Genomic DNA, 20,328 nt, shown 5'->3' with positions numbered 1-20,328 from the left:
CCACTCTGACTGATGTATAGTTCTCAATGGGTATTCATCTATGGAACGTATGCCAGATGGAGAGCAGTTGCAACCCATCTGACTAGGATATTTAGATCCTAGTAGTTTGAGTTGCCTCTATCTCAGCATATTTTAAATGTTGTGGTTTCATTTGTGGTTGTTGTGGCAGAACGTTATAGCCACAGCTACTCTTTATGTCAGTGGGCTGCATAGGGAGCATACAGGAAGCCCCTCCATTTCACTTTTTTCATGGGAGGCACGTGCTTGAAATTCCCAGTTGTCCAGTTGGTGCCACACATCACAAATATGTGTAGTCAGTGCAGAAAATCAAGCTACTAATGCCCCCAACAGCCAACTGTCAGGGCATTAGCATTATCTGCACTGTGAATAAGCTGAAGGTAAAGAGTGTATTGGCAGTGTGCCCCCTAGTGCCAGATTCCACAGCTTCTGGAAAGAAAGTTCGTGCACATCTGCAACCTTCTCAAAGCATCCAGGTTTTTCCATGCTGCATAAATAGGAAGCTAATTACCTGTAACTAAAGTTTTTTCAGTGCTGGTATCTTCCATAGATGCATATGCTTGACTTATTTTGCATTTTTTTTGTAAAATTTTTATTTTGATTTAAACAGTGGAAAAACATGACACAGGCCCCCGAGGTGCCACACATTCCCTCGCACAGGAGGACAGTTTATCTTAGCATCATTGGCGTAAGGTCCGTGCAGTAATACAAGTACATAATCAAGGTCAAAGTTCTTAGGTCAGTAGACCACGCAGCTCTGCAATGATGGCAAAAGGTGAAGACCACTGAGTGGCTTGTAAGTAGAGTACCCTGTGCAGAAATGCATGGAGTAGTGTGCCCTGCATTATGCATCCCAGAGGCCCAAGAACAAAGTAACAGAAACCGCCCCCGCTCCCCGTCCACCCCCTCCCTCCCCATGGTGGTGATTCATTCATTCCAACTGCCATGCCATCATTCACTCTAGAGTTGAAAGAGGTGTAGTGATCGTAAGGAGGCGGGACACACAGCTGATGGTAACCCTTTAGAAAGAAAGGCAACCAGCGGGCCCCACTGAAATTGAAAGTTCTTGAAGTTACCCAGGAAGATGTCTGCCAGTCTTTCCATACTCAAAAGCCTCCAGAGCCGTGCGTGCCACAAGGAGATTGCTGGTGCCCCCTTTTGTTTCCAAGCGGCAGCTAACGTGAGCTTGGCAGCTCCTAGGCAGAGCCACAAGATCTTCTTGTCCGCTCGAGTCTGGTATTCCAGGCCAGGTTCCCGCAGGCCCAGCAAGACAGAGGCGATGGAATTCTCGATGGGATAGCGAAGAATGTCCTTGATATGGGAGAGAATTTCCTCCCAATAAGGCCGAATCACTGGGCAGTCCCACCATATGTGGCGGAAGTCTCCAAGGAGCCCACAACCCCTCCAGCATTTGTCGGACGTGGCCGGGTATATGTGATGGAGTCGAGCCGGGCAGAGATACCAAAGCATAAGTGTCTTAAGATGCGCTTCCCTTAGATGTAGGGAATGATTAAACGCAGTCAGATCCCACCACAGTGCAGACCATTCGGTATCAGAGATATCTCTCCCCACCATTCCCTCCCACTGTTCCATGTAACGAGGCCGGGGCGCCACAGCGGATCGAAGCAAGAGCTGGTACAGGAAGGAGATAGTGCCCTTCATGGCAGATGTCCGCAGCAAGAAGGCCTCAAATGATGATAGTGGTCTGGTAGCCGCCTCCCGTATTCCAGGCGACGTAGCCCAGTGGAGCAATTGTACGTGGTGATATCGTTCAGTCTGGGGGATCCCATAGTCCCGTGTACAATTAGCAAAGGAGAGAGGATCCTGCCCATGAAACAGATGGGTCAGTGCTCTACAGCCCCCCTCCCTCCAAGCATCAAAGGGGCCCTCTCGAAGCGCTGGTGGGAAAGCCGGATTGAAATGTATGGGTGTGAAAGGTGAGGGAAAAGTAGTCCATCTCTCATCCGAAGCTAGCGAGTCCCAGACCTTCAACGTCGTCCCCGTCGGGCTGCTAATATAAGCGTTAAGAGGGTGGTCTTTTTTTGGTTTCCACGCCAAGTCCCAGACTGACCTACCCGATACGCTCCGGTCCATGTGAAGCCAGTGCTTCTCTGACGTTTGCTGCGACCACTCCACTAGCACCCTCAGTTGTGCCGCTTTATAATAAAGCTGCAGGTCCGGAAGTCCAACTCCTCCCTCAGATTTTGGTCTATGCAAGACCGTAAAGGGGAGACAAGCCCGCCCCCCTTGCCATATAAAGCGCAATATCTGAGTCTTAAGGCGTCAAAAGAAATCGCTATCCAGTGGGATGGGTAGTGCCTGGAATAAATATAGATATCTGGGAAGGAGAACCATCTTTACAGAATGAACCCTGCCCAACCAGGACATAAATTTAGGTTTCCACTTGTCCATATCAGCTCATGTTGTCGCTAATAGATGGGGGAAGTTGGCCGAGAACAGCCCGCCCACCGTCGAAGTCAAGTGGACCCCCAAGTAAACAATCAAACTGGCGGCCCATGCTAAGGGCGTCAAAGGACGCACCCGCTCCACCTCCGTCTGCGACAGGGTGAGATTCAAGACATATGACTTACTATAGTTGACCTTGAAACCGGCCACCGCCTCAAAGTGCAGTAAGGCCTCCCTGATGCATGGCAACGAGTGTTCCGGGTCCGCCACCGATAGTAGAACGTCGTCTGCGAAGAGCGTGATTTTATGTTGTTCTCCCGCGAAAGGGATGCCCCGGATCCCCTCGTTCTCACGTACCGCCTATGCTAAAGGTTCAATGCTCAGCGCGAACAGGAGGGGTGAAAGAGGGCAACCCTGCCGGGTACCCCTGGAGTGTGGAAAGAACGCCGAGAAGTGTCCATTCACTGTCACCCGTGACCTGGGATTGCAAAAATTGGCCCTCGCCATAGTAATAAATTTATCCGAAAAGCCATATGCCGACATTGTGTTAAATAGGAAGCCCCAGTCCACACGGTCGAAGGCCTTCTCGGCATCTAATCCAACCAGGACCGCTGGGATGCGAAACCTATCTGCCTTTTCAATGAGGTGTACCACCCTCCGCGTATTATCGTGAGTCTGGCGCCCCTTGATAAACCCGGACTGGTCAGGATGAATGATTGCCGGCATCAAGTCTTGCAACCTGCGTGCCAGGACTGAGGAGTACAGCTTAGCGTCTATATTAAGGAGCGCTATTGGGCGAAAGGAGGCGCACTGGGTAGGATCCTTCCCCGGCTTCGGTAGGATCGTAATGACCGCCTCCGCCAATGTTCCGGCCGCGGAACCAGAGGAGGCCATATCATTAAAGAGGAACACGAGGAAGTCGCAGAGTTCAGTAGCGTATGTCTTGTAGAAGACGGCTGTATAGCCATCTGGCCCAGGTGCTTTGGGCAATTTCAGATTGTGGATGACCTCAAGCACCTCTTCCCTGGTGATCGGGGCCTCCAACAGATCCTTCCATTCCTTTGATATCTGGGGGAGTGGTAGGCGCCGCAAATACTCCCTTTGTGCTTCTGCATCTAGTTCATCCCCTGCGTAGAGATTCACGTAAAAGCGGCCAAAAATGCTCGCCTTCAATTCGTCCCTATGCTGTATCACGCCCGCGTCATCCTCAATCCCGCCCACATATTCGCGCTCCCTCCTGTCACACAGTTGACGCGCTAGGTGTCTACCCACCTTATTCCCAGAGGAATAAGATTGTCGCCCCAGCCTCAACATCGTGAGTTCAGCCCTGTTATTGTAGTGAGCTCTCAGTTTCCCTCGGACCGTCGTAAGCGGACGTAGGGTCGCCCTCGACGGACGGGTTTTGTGCTCTTGTTCGAGGATGGCCAACTCGGCCTCCAGGACTTCCCGGTCTTTCCGCCTCAACCTGTTAAGAGCGGCGTTAAGGCCTATACACGTTCCCCTGACTGACGCCTTAAAAGCATCCCAAGTATTAGCTACCGATGTATCCGTTGTGGGGTTGAGAGTAAAGAACTCCCTAATAGCCTCACGCAGTGCCCTATTCGACGCGTCATCCCTGACCACCGAGGCCGGGAAGTACCATTTCCGCTGTCCGTTACCGGACAATGTCCAGCGAAGGGTGAGCACCAGCAAACTGTGGTCGGAAACTGACATCAGGAGGATGGTGGAATCCAGGACATCTCCCCTAAGGGCCTGACTGAGAAAAATATAATCCAATCGGGAGTAGGAGTGGTGTACATGGGAAAAGAAAGTGTAATCTCGGGAAGCAGGGTGATAAAATCGCCATCCATCAGTCAGCCCCAGTTCACCCACCATCTGCTGTGTCGCATCCGAAAACACTCCTGTATCATCCCTGTGAGACCTAGAGCTATCCACAACCTCATCCCACACCAAATTAAAATCCCCCATGAGGAACAGGTGCCCATCAGTGAAATCCCCCACCTTCTGCAGCAATTCCTGCAGGAACTTATTTTGGCCAGCATTAGGAAGATAAACCACCACAAAGGTACACATTCGCCCCTGAACAACCCCTTTCACCATCAACCAACGGCCATCCTTGTCATTGCGCACCTCTACAGGTTGGAAATGCAGCGCGGCGCGGAAGAGGATGACCACCCCTCTGTGTTTCGTAGTAGCAGAAGACCTGTAAATAAGAGGGTAAGCCTTATGTCTGAGGCGCAGCTCGTCTTTGCGCGCTAGATGAGTCTCCTGGAGACCCACCACATCCAGCTGATGGTCAGTCACATATTTCCATACTTTCTGTCGTTTCTGCGGCGAGTTAAGCCCTTTAACATTCCAGGTCCCTACACTAACAGGCATCACAGAACCTCACCCCGACCCCCGCCAATGCCAGCCCAAGAGCCTCCCCTCCCAGAGGAGCCAGACATCCGGAACCGAGGGTAAGCCCTCTCTGCCCCAATCCTCTGCATTCCAAACTTGCACCTCTGCCAGACACACCCCTAGCACCGTTGTCACCACCACGGACCCTCCCCGACCCCCTCCCCTCATGCCCCCCACCCCCCAACAATCCCACAACAAAAGGAACAAAAGGAAGAAGAAAAAACTCAAGTCACTGAGACCCCCTTGGGGGCGTGAATGGGGATCCAACATCGGAACTCCCAAGGCCAAAGGGTGGGGTGTCTTCTCGAAAAGTACATACATAACCCCGGTACCTGAATGTGCGTGCCCCTCCGGCACCAAGGCAAGCAGCCCGAAGATCAGGCCGCCCCAGAGCTCTGCTGTGTCGACGTCAGCGTGGCAGAAGCCACTGACGCCACTGCACTTCCACGCTCCTGCAGGCTAGTCGCGTGGTCAGGCCTCCTGCGGCTCGCCTCCGGTCCCACCCTGTGCCAAGACGAAGAGCGGTGTCGTCTCCGTGGTGAAGGACTGCGACGGGCCTGCGACGGTGTCTCCTCCTCAATCCCCAGAAGTGCCTTTGCTTCCCGGAGAGATCGAATCTGCGCCAGTCTGTTCTGCCAACAGAAGACTATGCGGAAGGGATGGCCCCACGAGTAGGAGATGTTGTGCTCTCTCAAATAAGCAGTAACCGGTCGAAACTCGCGCCTCTTCTGTAGCGTGGAGGCAGCCAGATCTTGATACAGCTGAGGTCGATGGTCCCGGAATTGCAGGGTGGGAGTGTCCCGCGCCTTCCTGAGGATTCGCTCCTTGAGTTGGAAATCGTGCACACACACCAGTATGTCAGGGGGAGGTCCCCCATTCCGCCTGGGCAGCCCCACTCTATGGACTCTGTCCATTCTGATGTCCTGCACCTCCTCCTCATCCAAAATCTGAAGAAAGAGCGCCTGCACATATTCCCTGAGATCTCCTGCTTCGCCTTCCCAAGGGACAGCTCGAATGCGGATGTTATTTCGGCGGGAACGATTCTCCAGATCCTCAGCGTGGGCCTGCAAATCTATGTTCTGTTCCATGAGCCGGAGCACGTCCTGTTGTAGCAGGTGGACATCATTGGCCACGCTGAGGTCATGGTCTTCCAGAGTGGCCACTCTCTCCCCAAGGCCGTCGACATCCCTCCGCACTTCGCGGAGATCCGAAGTAAGCTGGGTTCTGAGTTCGGCAATATCGTCTTTGATGGAGGCGAAGAGGTCCTTCATGAAGGCCTTAGTAGCCGGGGCCTCATCATCAGACCGCCCCGGAGATGCGCTAGGACCTGGGGAGGCCGGGGCCTGGGTGCCCCTAGCCGAACCGTCCTTACCAGGCTTCCCCTTGCGTAGGGAGGTGGCCATCGCTGTTGCAGTCCAGCAGGCAGGCCACAAGAGCGGCGTACAGGAGGCAGAGACCACCAAAGCCTGCCGTAATAACCAGGCGGAGGCACCGCCCAACACTCTCCAGCTGTCCCCTGTGCCCCAATGTCAAAGGTAGACCGGTGTCTCTAGCCTGTAGATCTCAGGGCCCCAGCGCACAGAAAGCACACCCCGGGCAGGCAGACGCGCGGCGACGTGCTAGCAGCAGGCCAGCCAAAGGTCTCAGGTCCAGTCAGGCCTTCCGGGTGTTCGAGGCAATCGAAGCGCTCCCCCCACAGGACGCAGGGCCGCCGTTAGGTCCGGGCGAGGGAAGGCCGCCGCCTGGGTACAATCACCTCCCGGAATCCTTCAGATGCCCCCAAACCTTCATCAGCCGGGCACAGTGGTGCTACACCGGATTCCGAGTCAATTGGCGTACCTGTAGTCTATGTCGTTGCTGTCCGGTAGCAGGGGTCTTCCGCCACAGGGACGAGCGCTCACACGGCCCGTGTCCCCTTACAGCCGCCGGCAGCCGTGCCAAGCCGATCATGCACCCTCAATGCCAAGCTGGGGCCTCCAAATGTGCCACCTCGTGACTGCCTCCACTCTGCACTGAAGGGTCCGGTCGCCCCAATTGCCGTGTGCCGCCCAGGCAGTAGCACGAGGGAACGACCCCCAGGCGTAGCACAGGCCGATGCACGGACCAGGCCCCAGTCCCCGGCCTCAATTAGTCCACCTGGCTCGCCGCAGGGCCCGCCGTCCGCGGATAATAGGCTCCGCCCCCTCCGGTGTTCGAGGCCTCAGCTCCAAACAGGTCCGTTTCGCTGCCGCCCGGCCCCCGGGGCGCTCTGCTGAGAGAATGAGGCAGCGCCGACCACCACCGGCTGCCGAGTGCCCCTAGACGGTCCCGCAGCTCCGCCCGGCACTCCAGCCCTCTGCGTCGCACAGGGCGCGAAGATCGCCGGCAGCTCCCAACTCACGCCCGCGGGCACTAAGAGCGTCGGGACTCGCTCCACTGCCAGCCGCCGCTCACAGCGGGCTTTGGAGCGATTGTAAGCCCAGAGGAGCTCCCGGGGTCAAGCTGGACAAGGCTATTGTAGGCCCGGCGCCGGAGGGGACAAAAAGCACGTCCTACTCCGTCGCCATCTTGGCCACGCCCCCCTTATTTTGCATTTTAAAGCTCTGAGTGCTCCGGTGGTATCATAATCGTAGTAGAAATAAATTGTGTACAAAACTGTGTACAGTGGTACTATTTTAGTTGCACAATCACCTCATTATAGAAGACCTGACCGTAGAACATTAAGGTGAGAGTGTTCTTATCTCCACTCTTCCCAAAGACCACCATACCTCAGGTTTCCATAGCAATAGATGTGAATAAGAAAAGCCTCTGATCATGGAAGAGGAAGGGTTGCATGTAAATCTATGAAAAATACTAATGCTGGTGAACTTTAGTTAAGCTAAGTAACATATGTATTCTCCAGCACCGGATCTTCCAAAGCTTTTCATGTTTGAATCCGAATAGGAAGCAGCATTTAGTATGTGATCCATACATGTTACATCCACATCTTTATGTGACAACAGGTTACAGCTAATCAAGAAGAGGCTCACCTGAGTGAAAGGGAATATATAAGACTACTTGACCAATGGCCAACACTCCTAGCAGTAATCTCTGTGGTAACTTTTCCAAGTTTCAGCTTTACGGATGTCCTAGGGAGGACATCCATTATAAAGAGCTGAGGTGGCTGCTACTTCCCTAGAAGAATGATCTGGCACAGCAGAGGTATGGAACTGTCAGCCTTAGAGTGGCATAGTGCAAGAGCAGCAGCAAGTCATCTTACTATGCCTTGTTTCAGGAGTAGTTGCCCTCCCTGTGGGTGGATAAAAACCATGATCTGACTACCGAAAGGTCTTGGTTGGTTGGTGTAGAGTTTCAGACATAAGTAGCTGTTTAATGTATGCAGCACTTTTTCTGCGTTTATGAGAGTCTCTACAAGAACTCTTTGAGCAGAAATAGTTTGTTGATAGCAAAGTTAGTTAGCAACTCAGCAGTGAATCTTGGAGTGGTGTGTAGAAGAACACCCTCCTTTTTGAAGGATAGGGAAGGTGTGTCGATTGTGAAAGCATGAACTCCACGGATCTCGCAAAGGATTTCTTTCACCAGATCCTGATGTAACGCCCATTCATAGTAAAAGCTCGAGGTCCTCCTAAGGGCATCTGCCCATGTGTTGACCACTCATGGAAGATGTTCTGCTCTTAATGAGATTTTGTGCTCTATCATCCGACCCCAAAAGAGTTGAACCTTCTCTGAAAGAACAAGAGACTGTGTGCCGCCCTGCTTGTTCATGTAAAACATGTAGGTTGTAATGTCAGTCCTCGCTAACCCTGGTGAGTTCTGCACCTCTGGGAGGAAATATCTGATTTCCCTCCAGAACTCCCTAGGTTCTAGTGAAGGTCCTTCTCATAGGTCGACCACATTCTGAAGACGGACACTTCATCCTTACACCGACATATCTGTTTTTGTGACAAAGATGATAGATTGAGGTTGGGAATGCAGGCCATGCGTAGAATAGTTTCTTCCAGCCACCATATCAAATTGTTTTTGATTGTAATTGACACACAAATGCGACCAGGTGTTTGAAGCAACTGGGCATCTGAAGTCACCGTTTAGGGGTGCCTTTGCAAACTGCTGTAGGCAATCAGGGCTATGCAGGAGCGGAGGACATCAGAGCCCGGAGGTAATTCTAGAGACCAAGGGTGTGGGTAGAGAGACCATGGGTTAGAAATATTATTGCAGTAAGGGAGCTACAGGGATGTGCCATGTTTAAATTAACTAATAATGCAACGTAATTAGCAACGAGAAGCATGTTATATAAGTCTTAGCAGTTATCAAGCTCAGTTAAGTGGGCAACTTGTTATCTTTATGTATTATGTTTTATGCTTTGATAAAAAGCAAAAGAAGAAAGTTCACAAAAAAGATTTCTAATGATGGACACATGTTGGGTTTAGTTTTTAGATTTGTTGAGTGAGGGCTTGCAGGTGTTGAAATCCCTCTTCTAAAGTAAAGGTTTTACTTGCTCCTGGTGACGGTGCAAAGAATGATAGGATGTTGTGGGCCACACTGGGGATTTGGCCATGTTAAATGAGAGGCTTAGTCGGCCGACTGTACATACCTGTGTGGATATGTCTGCCATGCTTAATTTCTTCCCTTCCAAATATGGGAAGACTTGGTATCCTTACAGACTCAGTAAAGTTGCTTTTGGGGTAATGTACTTTGTGAAAATCCTTTGCAGAGCTCGGCCCCTTGAGACCAATGGGTAGGAACTTGAACTGATAATGGCACCCAGCTACTTCGAATCTTAGGAATTTACAATGCTTTTGGATGTATGGGAACATGGACTCCTAAAGCATCCTAAAAGTCCAGAGACGTTTTAAACAAAAAATGCAGAACTGCTTACAAATAACCATCATCAGGATTGTTTTCTTAGATACCTGTTGAGCTGCTCAAGACCCTGATTTTTTCTTGATCAGTAAACTCCTTGAGTAAAAACTTCTGCATCTTTGGGGTTTGAGGGCAGACTTTAGTGCCCCATTCTTGGGCATAGGTAGTATTTATGCCTACAAAATGTATACATGTTTTGAGCATTTTTGGTATTGGGACTTGTGGGGGGATTCAAATAAATTCAAGCAGGTGTCTGTACTTCATTAAGTCAAAGCCCATCTGCTGGAATTTAACCCCTTCGACGCTCATGACGAGCTCAGCTCAGCTCGAAGTACACCTCTTGTACACTCATGACGAGCTGAGCTCGTCATGAACCGCGGGTTTTTGAATTTTCCAGTGCACAGCGGGAAAATGCGCAGCGCCGATGGTGTTAAGGTTTACCATTGAGTATCGACTGCAGAAATCCTGCTGCCCTCTGAATGTGGAGGGATGGATGGATGAAATGAAGAAGCTGGAGCCAAAAATAAGTCATTGGCGACAGGAATGATTGTGTTGTTTGTTATAGCTATTTGTCTTCTTCGTGGTATGTGTTACAATCAAGGATGTAGTCTTGTAGGTTATAAAAGATGTAGGTTTATTAGATTCAGAACAGGTTACAAGCAAATCAGATAAAGCCCCACTGGGAGCAGCATCCTGCTGCTCAGCCCTTCTCAATACAACTGTCTACTCATTCAAACAGCCAATGAACTCTCTCACTGGCTGAGCAGCAGGGACTTGGAACTTTGGGGAGGATGCATAGTAACTAAGACAAGTCACAACACACCTCCCTCTGTTAAAGAAACAATGGAAAATTCAAATAAAACCACCAACGAGTCCCATAAATATTCTTTCTAGATTAATATGAAATCAAAAGGACAAGAGATTACACAATATAATAAAACAGTCCTATGAACATTAGAATACATAGATAAGCATATCATGCAAACTACAGCAGAACTTAGGAAACTAATAACACCCCTAAGTTATTCACCTCACAACATCAAGGTGCAACACACATGCTCCTGTAACACACCCTTAATCACTCAGGAGGGAGAACATTAACATAAAGGCACAATACACATACCCCTATACTACATCTTTAACCACTCAGGATGGACAACAGAAACAATATCAATCAGTGACTCTAAACACTTACAGCAGGACCAGGGACTTCACACCCTCTACTACTTCCACTCTCCCAGAAGGACCTAGGACTCCAACCTACGGCACTTATACAACACATACAGGACCAGGGACCACATACCCCCTACTGCACTTACTCAACTCATGGCAGGACCAAGGACTTCATACCCTCTACTGCATCAACTCAACTCATAGCAGGACTAGGGACTTCACACCCATCACTGTAACCACTCACATAGCAGGGCCAGGGACTCCAAACCCTCTAATGCACTTACACAACTCACGGCAGGACCAGGGACTTCAGACACTCTACTGCATCTACTTAACTAATGACAGGACCAGGGACCACAAACCCTATACTGCACTTACATAACTTACTGGCATATCCTCTAGTGCACTTACACAACTTATGGCAGGACCAGGACTACATACCCTCATCTGCACTTACACAACTTCGGCAGGACCAGGGCAATCCCTTTCACAGTTCACTTAAGGAGGACCAGAGCTCCACCTGCCCTCTGCTGCATTAGGGCGTATCAACGTACCCCCCTACAACTTTTCACTTAATGTGTGTCTTTCAACACACATTGCCACACACACAGGGCATTCTCGCATGGGTATCTTCAACCCTTACACATTGCTACCCACCAGAATTTCACCATGGTATCACGCACCCCTTACACTGGACCAACATATCACTTAACAAAACACAGTCACACTTCAGGACTAACCTGTTACTCAATTTACACTCCCCCTTATACACAATTAATCACAACAGCACAGGTGCACCACAACATTTGGCATTTGATTTACAATTTCAATAAGTCACGGAGAATGAAGTTCCTCGATTTGAGTTCTTTATTTAAAAAAAGGGTGAAGCACCATACAGCTGCCGGAGGACGCACCGCGGTCACCACTGGCAAAATACTGGATGTTGCCTATCGGATTTATCAGATACCGATTGGGGCATCAAACCTATACTACTTAATCTTTGACTATGCGCTGTTGGACTATACGTATATTATGGATAACAGATAGACCTAATACCACACGCAGTTTTACTTAAATCTCCGGATCAACAGATCCCACACAATATTCTTGAAAGACAGCGGATGCATCGACTAGATATTTTTGGAACTCTTTTCCTCTATCTGATGAGACACGCCTTTTTTGTCTTTTGCGGTGCTACTCCTTTAGAGCTTCATCTTCCATCTTCACTTGAAGTCTCTCGCTATTAGCAGAAGCCCTGAAGAAGTCCCTCTTAGGGACGAAACGCGTTGGCTGTATGGTGCTTCACCCTTTTTTGAAATAAAGAAATCAAATCGAGGAACTTCATTCTCCATGACTTATTGAAATTGTAAATCAAATGCCAAATGTTGTGGTGCACCTGTGCTGTTGTGATTAATTGATTCAGTTCCTCAGGGATCAAGCACTGTTACAGTGGATGCTATTCAGTGTGCACACAAACCCACATGTAAGGGTACCAATTACTATTTGGGGCTATTTTTTGTTAGGTGCTGTTCTTAAGAAGGTCCCACTGTTAGGTCTCTTTTATCTATATCCCCCTTATACGCACTCGACAAGACTGGGAAGAGAATTCATCATGGCAGCAAATAATTTAAAAAACACAGGCAGTAAATTAATAATAACACTCCAGATCATCGGTGAGCGAACTCTCACCCGAAGGTCTTAACACATCCTGCTTCCAGTCTGCAGCGTTAATAGGGCTCCACAGCGCCATATCTCTAAAAGTAAATGGGACAGTTAACTCCCTCCACTACAGCTGCACATGTCAACTCAGCGAGGGATTATTACCCCACACAACATGCAGAAGACCTGAACACATGGAAACCTATTAACCTTGCTGCGCTAACTGCCATGGTTTTCTTTGACGCAGTGCATCACAACGAAGGGCCCACTGTAATCCGTGTACGATCTTTGCACCCCCTGTTGTTTTCCAGATGCAGTGCATTATAACCAAAGGCCTGCTGTGCTCCTGTAGTCAGCATTCTAGATTCCCATGGCTGAGAGAAATAGATGAGTAATAACTGTGTGGACAAATCGAGAAGACATTCACCAAAATTCCTACAACGTCGTAATCTTCACGGGAGTCCATATAATCCTTCCCAGAGATGGCCGTCGGTGTGACATTTAGGGTCCGATTCCGATCCTGGAAAAACGCTGTACAAATCGTGGTATGGAGCGTTTTCCCCATACAACTCGTACTTGTAAGGAGGCCCCTACAACCTAGGAAGTACGATCCGTACAAATAGACGCACTCCATACAAATTGTAAAAAAGACCATACAGCTCGTATATACAAGCGATTCCGATTCGGATTACTCTGTACGCGACGTTCCCATGTATTCCCGGCAGTAGTTTACAACCCGGCAAGTACGATTCGTACAAACGGCACTCCGTACGGCTCTTTTTTTACAAGAGCCAAAAAGTGCCGGAAAAACCTTGTACGCCCCGAAAACAGTACGAGACAGACCCCCCATGTACTCATTGTACACCCCATGAATACAGGGGTACGGTGCGTATGTACGGTGCGTACGGATGACACGGAAAGTGGGGTACGGTGCGTACATACGCGATGAAGGGGTACTGTTCCTGTACGCACCGTACAAGCACCGTACCCCAAAATCGCCTGTGTACGCACCGTACCCCAAAATCACGTACGTACGGTGCGTACATGCGTGATGTTGGGGTACGCACCATACACACGCCTCGCATGTGGGGGGACCCCTGTATGCCTCATACCCCTATACGACCCGTACCCCGGTATGAGTCGTACCCCCAGAACGAGTCATACCAGGGTACGAGGCGTATAGGGGTTCGCTTCGTTGCCCGGTACGAGTCATTCCCCGTATACAGGCCATTTTCCATACAAATCGTATGCTGACAACCCGGTACGAATCGTACTTGACGGGTTGGACAGCCTTTTTACAAATTGTATGGTCTTTTTTACAAGTCCGTGTCGTACAGCTTTTCCCGATCCGATTTGTAAGGATCGGGCCGATCTGTATGTATTTTTCCCATACGAATCGTACTACATGGGTTGGAAGGGACTTTTACAATTTGTATGGAAAGAATACAAATCCTATTTGTATGGAAAATAAAAATCCAGGATCAGAATCGGCCCCTTTGTGTCTAAATCGTCTGGAAGTAGTCATCTCTTCGCTTATTGACATCAGCTGCAATGTGCATGCTTTCCCCCATGCCAGGATTTCTAAGAATGAGTGTCTGAAATACACCACAGGATGTTACCTAGTAGAATTCCGAAGCAAGGACACCTCACACACATCTCTTGCTGCAGTAACCGTGAGTTTTAAATTCAAACAACAGCGCCTCATATATATGTCATTTTAAAGTGCGTAATGTACTGACAGCTGGTTGTCGGTAAAATAATTTACGCCAGTACCAATGCCCTGGAGTTTAGGCTGTCTGGTGTTATGTTATGTTAATTTAATTTATAATGTGCTCAAATTACCCCAAAGGGCATCTCGGCACAAAAAAGAGACAAGGCTACAAGAGCAGCTAGGTCAGAACAAGATTGTCTTAAGTACTTTACTAAAACGAGAATGTACCAAACAGATCTGAATATGGTGTGGCAATTTGTTCCAGTAATTAGGAGCCTTCAGAACAGGCCCTTTTGACATGAGGAATGATTAACAATGCTTTATCACGCGATCTCAAAAGTCTTTGCGGGCTGTAGTGTCCAAGTTTGGTAGCTATGTAACCGGGGCTGTTCCCAGTTAGAGCTTTATGTGAAAGACAACAGATTTGAAAAATGATTCTCTTTCGAACCGGGAACCAATGCAAGGTCTGCAGAAGGAGAGCAAAGGCAGCCCCAGATGGCAATTTGCAAACAAGGCGAGCCACGGTGTTCTGTACCACCTGCAATGTTGATACTAACGTGTTGCTTGCCAAAGCCAACAAAATGTTGGAGGGGCTGTGTCCAGGGCCTCTTGTCAATGTACAATAGGTAGCCCTCTGAGTCTACAGCACCCTTAATTCTTGCCTGTTCAAATGCCCTGGACTGCAGGCTGTCAGGTGTAATTAAACACTGGTGGGGCTGCCAGGTGCAAATGTTCATTTCAGGCTTCAAACTTTTTTCTTTGTAATCCTCTAGTTTCTTCTTAGTTTCTTTAATTTCTTCTTAATTTCTTGTTCCTCACACGTAGGTTTTTTTCCACTCATCGCCAGTGTTATAATCAAGGATGTAGGCTTGTAGGTTATAAAAGATGTAGGTTTATTAGGTTCAGATCAATTTACAAGTATATCAGCCCTTCTCAATCCAACTGTGCACTCATCCAAGTACAAACACTCTCGACATTTCAATCATCCAATGACCTCAGTCACTCACTGTCTGAGCAGCAGGGACTTGGAACTCTGGGGAGGATGAATAGTGACTGAGACAAGTTACAAAAGTATGCTGTCTTCAGTAGGAAGATGAAGGTGCTCTGGTATGGGGATCTGGATATTATTATTGCCAATAGTAGGAGTACTGTCTGGTTTGTTGTTGTGGAAAGCTGTAAGATTAAAAAGTACCTTTATATTAGGATAGACATCTGCCTCTTTATCCAAGTAAAAGGAGTTGCAACTGATAACTGCAGGACTTCCAGGGAAGAAGCTATGTCTGAATCTGATTTAGTGTATTGCAGGGCTTCGTCCTTGTCTGCGAATAGGTTCTTGCCATCCAATGGCATATCCAGACTATGTTGTTGTGCCTATGGCTGTAAAGAAGCTGAAAAGAGCCATTCTTACTGTTTTAGAACTGCTGTGTCTGCCATTTGGTAGAAGCTAGAGTTGGCCACATCCATTGAACCATCAATTATGGCTCTTTCCCAAAAAATTACAAAGGCATCTTTCATCTCTGGTGAAATCTCAAGGAATGGGACCATGTTCATCAGACTTGATAGAAATTAGCATGCGTATGATAACAGAGGAATTGCAATCCCCTCCACTCTAAGGCGCCCTTCAAGTGTGTTATAACTTGCTTCAGGTAAGTAAAGGGAAGAAGTCTGTGCCCTCTGATTCTCACCTTAGAGAAAGGACAAAGCACTAGAGTCGGGACTAGCAGATACTTTTAAGACTCACAATATGTTCAGCATACCAGCTTTACAATGAGCAGATCAGTAACTAGACCCCATGTATACATGGATAATAGTCCATCTTAAAGCCCTCTGTATCTTGAAGAGTCAAGCAACGGAAATCAGGATTCCAGGAGCAGCACTGAGAAGCCTTCATAACCCCAGATTATTCGTTAGCATGACTAACCAAGCTGGCTGCAGCATTATACAGAGCTTTTCCAACATAGAAACTAAGGTTGACACTGAAGCCAGCAGTTGCATCGTCTTGAACCCATCTTTGCATATATGGTCAATAATGGGAGTAAGGGAGGCTTTCTTAAAATGAAACAGGAAACAATCCATCTCCATTACAAACATGAGCAGTTCAAAGCTCTTTGAAGCTCTCTCAAGGAATGAATGGAATTGTGATATATAGTCCTGTGGAAGGTCTGCATGGGGTGTTGTTGGAATACTGGTGGCTCGGTCCCATAATCCTCCTGTTCAGCCATTAGTATTCATCATCTGATGTTACAACCTTGGCAAGTTGTTTCATCTGATGAAACAACGACTTGGCTGAATCAGGTGAAGGCGGAGGTACTGCAGTAAGCTCTGGTGTTGGAGCCAGCTGATGCTAAGAGCGAAATTTGCAAGGCATTGACGCTGAAGGAAGCCTGTTATAATAATCCTGCACTATCTGATGGAGGTCGACTATGAGGATAATAGGGACATTAAACATTGGTTGTTTCTGATAGTAAGATCTTTCATATTATTCATGTGAGTGCCTAAATTAGGGTTTGGTGGACGGGTTACTCTGTAACAAACGTGACGGATAACCTGTGTGCCTTACTACAAGTACAATATACCTTATGGCACTTGTAATAAGGTGGGCAGGATAGCCGTCATGTTTGTGACGAAGTAACCGGTCCACCAAAATCTAAATCAGGCCCATAGTGCCAATAACAGATGGAGTGCCTGAAATAACAATGCCTGAAATAACAATGTGACCCTCCTTCTCTTTCCTCTACCTGATCCTAGTGGTTGTGATCGTCATTTTGTCTATTGATGTTCAGGTGAATAGGACTAGTGGCCGCTTCCAATGGGTATTTGTTCTGGGATTCGCCTCCTGAATCTAGAATGTCAAAGGGCATAAGCAGAGGTATCTTGTTAAACTACATATCCTTCATGGCCAACTGACTTGAGTGACAGATTTTCCCCTTTGTGTCTTTAACAGTAATGTCATCAGTGGTGCTGTCGGCGATAGTGGTGCCATCACTAGTGTGTTCATCAGTGGTATTGCCATTGACAGAGGTTCTTTCATCAACCATGGTCTTGTCAACAAAATGCTATTGACAAAACCTCCCCTATGTGTTGTCAAATCCAATGGATGTTGACAACACTTTGAAGTCGGACCGACTTCAAAGTGATTGATTGATTGATACTTCATATCCCCCTTTCTTATACAACAGAAGCAATAGTCCAATACCTGAATGTGAAATAACAATAGGAACCCAATAATTGAATAACAGAGAGAAACACAGAAGAAACAGAAGAAGAAATGAAGACGAGGACAGATAGGAACGAGCAAAGAGATAGGTGGAGGAAAACTAAGTGGAAGCAATGGGTAAGTATACACAAATGGAAATGACCCATACTCTCCAACAACGAAATACAAAAGAGAAGAAAAAGGTAAAAAGACGAAAGACACAACAAGTTAGCAGAAAGACATAGACACACCAAAGACTACCCCCAAACACACCTACTGGCCAGGCAGGGAAGCATTGAAGGAAGGACAAGGCACAACACGACCTAAACACCAGCCTTACACACAGGCACACAAAGAAGAGAAGGAGGGATCTCCTCCTAAACCAGGAAAAAATAGAATGAAGGTACAATGAGGGAAAGGCTGGGGACGAGAAAGACTAACAACCAATGTAGTCCAGATACCAAGGATGAAAAGAATATGTAACATAATAAGAATAACATTGTGAGAAAATACCAGCAAATGGGAGTGAGACATAAACTGATAGCCTGTGTTTGGACAACCCCCATGAAGAGGTAACAAACTGTGAATTGTAGTAATGGGACTATAGCCCATAACACACACCCTGTGTGAGGGTAAAAATGTTAGAGAGGATGAGACAAAAACCCATAACCTACCCCTGACATAAGGGCATAAGCTATTGTGAATGGGACAGACACACCCTGTGTGAGGGCAACAATGTACGAGAAGATGGGACTAAATCCCATGACCTACCCCGAGACGTAAGGAATGTTAGCTAATGTAAATGGGACTAACACCCATGGAACAATGCCGTGTGTGAGGGTGGAAACATATGTAGCCCATGTAGGCAAGTGTATTGTGAGTAAATGGGGCTAGTACTCATTGCCATCCCTCTGTAAGGAAGAATAAAGTGTAAATTGTACACATGTAAAATGAACAATGAACCCCTAAAGGTGTGTACCCAGAGTCCATGAACGTAAAATTACGAGCCAACGAAACTCACCATACAATCCCAAGAGAAAAGTATATGACATTAAATGTGAAAGTGAATCATAAAATTTGAACAAGACAAAATAGTGTATATGGAATACAAATAAAGTTGACAGTTCACTGTTCCAAAAACAGCAGTGCTCCATTTCTGCATAGACGGTAAAAGTGAAGCAAAATGTCCCTGCTACCCACCCACTCCAGGCCTGTTGTTGCTGCTAAGAATGACAAGAATCTCTTGGTGGATGTTAAATGTTAAAGCTTCTCCCAACAAGCACTTCCGTGAAAGCCACGAGGAAGAACAACAGTAACTTTGATCAACTGTGGTAAAACATGCGGGAGTGTGTCACCTACCTAGAAGAACCGCAATGGTAAAGCGGAGCTCAACCCAGACACTACTGAGGTGTATGCTGAGGGACAGTAATAGTACAGGAACAACAATCCAACCAGTTTCTTTCAAGATTATCTTCAATGTGATCAATTTTTTTTTAAACGTACCGCACGACTTGAAATGGAAGAAATTCCATTTGAAATCCATAAACCAACACAAAGAGATGTCGGGTCTATTCCGCCGTAGCATTGGACACCTATACGAAGATGGCGGCATTCAGCTAGACGCTGAGCCGGGTGGTTCACGGCGCGTTAGCGTTGTCAAGCGTTCTTCATCAGCTGTAGAAACTGACCAGCAATGTAGTTGATGACAGAAAGGCTTTGCGCGATGTGAGGACAAAGGTATGTTATTGCACGCTGAAACCTTTAAGTGTCATTCATATGAAACCGCACAGCAGCGGTTTAACGGCCCAAATGACACATTGTCCAAAATGAGGAAAACAAACATGGACAAATTCTGTCCCGATCCAGTCAATGCAAACACAAACAACGGTATGCTATAAACTCCACAAACTTTGTTGGTTTGTCAGGAGACAGCTTGTTGCCAACATGTCGAGCAAGACCTTATGTAGAGGAAACACAGACGCTTGTCCATCTAGTAAAATGTCTCGGCTGGGCAACTTCTCAATTTTTGTACACCGTCACAGGCAGTTGGAAGCCAAAACTTTCACAAAATAATGTTCCCTAGCCTGGATGGGCTGTTGTACCTTTACTGACAGAAGTTTATAAAGCAGAAAAGCTCACTGACCTAAAACATTTTTGGCTCAAAGGAGCAACGTGTCACCTGCACACCGAAGCACCATGGTGGCAGGTTGTAGCCAGATAGAAACACTCTATTCCAGACTGGATTCATTTGCACTGTGTCCGTTGCTGTTGAAGATTGTAGGAAGAGGAAATTCTTCCCATTCTTGTTGACCAGCAGTATGTTGGATGGTTAGATGACAGAATCAAAGAAAGTAAACCAGATGAGCACAGCACTCCTGGGCTAGGGCTGTCAGATGGTGATGACACTGATGGGGCTGAGAGGCGTAGTGATTCATCTTTACATGTATCTTGTTGTCTTCTTTTCTTTTCTATGAGGAATTTCTTTCTTTCATGTGGACATCTTTGTTGTTCTTTGAAAAACACCTTTGTATCTTCTTCGCAGTTTTCCTTTCCTGTGGATACCTCCTCTTCTTCTTTCTGTTGCCTGTGACAGTTCGTTCAGTAGTTGTATGTGTCTTGTTTCATTTTCATGTCCTCTTTTGTTTGCCAGGTCCCTGAGATCCTCTTGTATCACATAAGTAGTCACCAGCTCGTCGCCAAAATAATGTAGTAAGGAGGTCCACGCAGGTAGGATGTAGTTCAAGATGTTTTATTGTAGTAGGTTACAGGTTCTAAAGAGCAGCCCCACCAGGAGCAGCCCGCCTGCTGCTCAGCCCAATGTCAACAGTTAGATCTGAAAGAGACACTAGTTAGTGATAGATTCTTTACCTTAGAATATCCCCAGGCATCAGACTGGAACCGGAAAGTTTTGCTTAGCAGTACTCCT

The 20,328-nt window shown here is 47.5% G+C and overlaps 1 protein-coding gene across 1 annotated transcript in view; it reads left to right on the top strand.

Annotated features, from left to right (window-relative positions):
- Positions 1 to 20,328, top strand: part of CACNA1A (calcium voltage-gated channel subunit alpha1 A) — a 1,120,700-nt gene that overhangs the window by 491,342 nt on the left and 609,030 nt on the right. The gene's annotated exons all lie outside the window — the stretch shown is intronic.

The sequence above is a fragment of the Lissotriton helveticus genome, chromosome 1_1 (assembly GCF_964261635.1).
Source record: "Lissotriton helveticus chromosome 1_1, aLisHel1.1, whole genome shotgun sequence".
Taxonomy (NCBI): Eukaryota; Metazoa; Chordata; class Amphibia; order Caudata; family Salamandridae; genus Lissotriton; species Lissotriton helveticus.
The sequence above is the reverse complement of the archived record's forward strand: the minus strand, read 5'-3'. Positions and strand labels throughout refer to the sequence as shown.